The sequence below is a fragment of the Charadrius vociferus genome, unplaced genomic scaffold (assembly GCF_000708025.1).
Source record: "Charadrius vociferus isolate BGI_N301 unplaced genomic scaffold, ASM70802v2 scaffold326, whole genome shotgun sequence".
Taxonomy (NCBI): domain Eukaryota; kingdom Metazoa; phylum Chordata; class Aves; order Charadriiformes; family Charadriidae; genus Charadrius; species Charadrius vociferus.
The window spans coordinates 4,207,063-4,210,544 of NW_009649062.1; positions in this window are offsets into that span (position 1 = coordinate 4,207,063).

A 3,482-nucleotide genomic window follows, 5' to 3' on the forward strand; every position below is an offset into this window, starting at 1 on the left:
CCCTGGGTCCGGTGCCCTCGGAGCACTGGCCCACCCCCTCATCCCTGCCCTGGCCCCACACAGCATAGAAGTTTCCTGAAAGACACCCACTTTGCTGTCTCGCCCAGCGCTGATCCTGTCTGTGAATTTTAGGAAGTCTGGGCACCTGCAGTCCAGCTCTCCTCATAGTTACATTTCATCACTTCCATTCAGCTTCGCTCAGCTCAGACGCTGAAAGTTACAGCTAATGAACACATGCCCTACAGAACTCTTGCACCTCACCCATCTCCAACCTGGGCAAAAGCCCACTCGTTTTCTTTTCCTTTCTGCACTACGCCTCACCGCAGTGCCCTCCTTCGTCTCCTGCCCTGGCCAACTGACCAGTCTGTTTTGTACCTGGGCCATAGATCATTTTGGGGACTGCAGCCTTGGAGCAACATGCTGCATTGGCTCCTTGCAGGACCTCCATCTCTGTTGCAAAGGAGGTTGGAGCTGGCCACGGCATCCCACTGCTACTGAGATGGGTGCCAACAGAGTGACCACCAATGTCTTGTTTCCTCTGAAAACTGGCCTCAGTAGTGGGATGAAAAGGCTTTCATTTAAGCATTTGTACAGGAGCCACTGAACTTCCAAGATTTTGTAAATCTTTGAGGCTGTGGAAGAGAAGAAAATGTTAACATCCTTTCATTTAAAAGATGGGTTTTACTTTGTCTCATTGAAATATCTTTTACAATTCACACTTTCAACAAAATTTCATGCAAGGAAAAGACAAACCAAGCCCTACTGTGCTACCATTGTAATCCCAAATGAACTAACTCACTGCAGCCAAGGGAACAAGAAAAAGAAAATACTTTTTTTTATGTCAACACATCAACAGATGGCTTGTTGGAAGCATTAATTGTTAGGAAACGCTTTTGTGAAATACAGGAAACCTCTAAATCTGCTACTGAATTACTCAAAGTTCAGGGAAAGAAATTCAAGCTCAAAACCAGTGAAGCGCTTGAGGTTGGAGAGAGCTCCTGCTGGCTTCTGCGACTCAGATAAGGTAGGGCTGTGTTTTGTTTCAGTTAAGCTGGAAGATGCAGCCTGTGCTTAATACATGTCCTGGCTTACACAGCTCCACCAGAAACGCTGGCCAATATTTTCATTCATGTCTTTATTGAAGAGGAGAAACTAGCCAGAGGAAGCCTGCCTTGTCTTTCAGCTCAAGGATGAATTTGTAAGAGACTTTCCTCTAGACTATGTGGGGGTTGGCTGCAAGGGCTATTTTGGCAGCCAGCTGGGGTATGCAGGCTGCAGAGGAAACATTGTGCTGGGATCCAGGGGGGATGTGGCACAGTGGCAAGATTTGCTTGCTGGGGAGATTTTGCTTCCAGTCACAGGAAAGAGAGTTGGATAAACAGGAATGAAATCAGAAGAGAAAAGCCTCCAGGAACTGCATTCAATATTTAAGAAGGATGTTACTGTTAATAACATTAAACACATACCAAGGTTAAGAGAGCTGCAAAACTGACAGTATTAGAAAGAGGCAGAAAACCCCACAGTTTGCATTGGCAAAGGCAGGAGATACTTGGGTTTGATTCATGACATTACTTCAGAGTTGTGCTGACTTCATCTGTTACAGTAATAGCCCCCACCAGTAAGTGAAGCTGTGGGGGAACGTGGGCTGGCTGTGAGGTTCATGTCCCAGAGGGGAAAGCAAGTAAGTAGTGGTTGCACAAATATCCACTCTGAAATGCCAAGGGCACTGGAAACCCTTAAAGACCATCAGAATTCTTTCTGTAACAGAGATATACAACTATTAAATGATGGAGACACTCACAGGAATTGCTAGAATGAAGACTTAGAAAGTTATCTACATGATTTTAGCATGATTGTTTGGAATTTCATTCCACATAGGGTTTTTTTATGAGTCACTAAGGGGGCAGAAGGCTGTCTCCAGCTCTCACAGTGATTTCCTGTAGTCACTGTTCATTTACGTGCCAGGGAAAAGTAAACTCTAGAAAGTGATGCACAGCTCATGTCTACTCTAGATCCAGCATAAATCTCCGTGCTGCCCATTTCAGGGCCTATATGGAGAGCACAGCCTAGGAACCAAATTCTTCCATGAATAACACTGCTACCACTCATTTTACTTCTATTTTTCTCCATCAAAGTATCGAAATACTCTTATAAAAAATTGTCCAAATCTTAGCTGCCCCTGCAAAGTGCCCTCAGGCTAATGGAAACATTTTTACTGCTGCAGAGCGATCTGAGGTGGGAGGCAGAGGCATCCCCCTCCCAAAGTCCCCTAGCATTTTACTACGTGGACTGCAATCCACCAGCGCCTAAAGATCAACAGGGCCACAACCTACCTTGGTTCACTGATTCCAAATTCCTTGTGAGGAAACAGACATGGAGAACCAGTGACTACACAGGTGTTCACACCCCCACATACAGATGTTTCATACCTCAGCTCCAGGTGTGAAAGTGGTGGAATTCCCTGCGCTGAATTGTGCTGCTTTGTGTCCACAAACTGATGGTTCAGGGTTGCGGTTGCAATTGAAAGAGGGTGAAGTTAGCCCAAATGACTTTGTCTTAGCCTTGAATTAAGCAGCAGGATGGTTAGCCTGTTCCCACAGAAACAAACCTTGAAGCCTTTTCCAACCTGTTCCACCCGAGCTGCTCTTCCAAGAAGCCTGTACTTGGCCTGACAGCTGTTTCGTCTCTTCCCCAGCCCTCTTACCTCCATGGCGGCACAGGTTCAGACATGGAAATCACCATCATCCATGCAAGGGTCCCAGTCCCAGTGTGATCCCTGCTTCCTCAGACAAGTTAACAGCAACCACCAAGACAGCTGCCCTGAATCCATGGACATATTACCCTAGTGCCTTCTGAACTATCACTTTCTCTCCCTGCCCCAAACATCAGTTTGTTGTTTCTCCTGCAATAGCAGGAGTGGGTGAATATTTTGGGATAACATTACAGACCAAGAAGGGGTGTGTTCTACTTTGATAGAACTTTATTTTCTTTCACAGTTGAAAAATGCAGGCTGATATCATCTCCCACACAACAGTTCTAACCTACTCAGTGCTTTCACTTTCATTCTGGTAGATTAAGAATAGCTTTTCAGCAGTAGGAAAAAGCAGCAGTTCAACACCAGGACAAAGAGGATTTTGCAAGCAGCCTGATGGAGAATTAGCTTACGTCCAGCACCAAACGCCAGCACGCTAGAAGCTGCCCTTCCTGGAGCTCTCTTTTGCGCTCCCTGCCCTTCCCCAGCCCAGCACCAAGAGCTGTGGGGAATTCCTCACCGGGATTTACTAAACTGCCGCTCTCGGCTCACACTGAGTTCGCGCTGCCAGCGAACCAAGCGGGGAAACAACACGCAAGTGGCTACTACGGAGGTCACAGATGGAGGGATTATATACTCATGTTGGGATGATGCGCTTTGCTCTGAAGCAACCAAAGGACACGACGCAAATTGTTTATCCCACCTGCAGCTACAGCCTCCAGTCTCACCC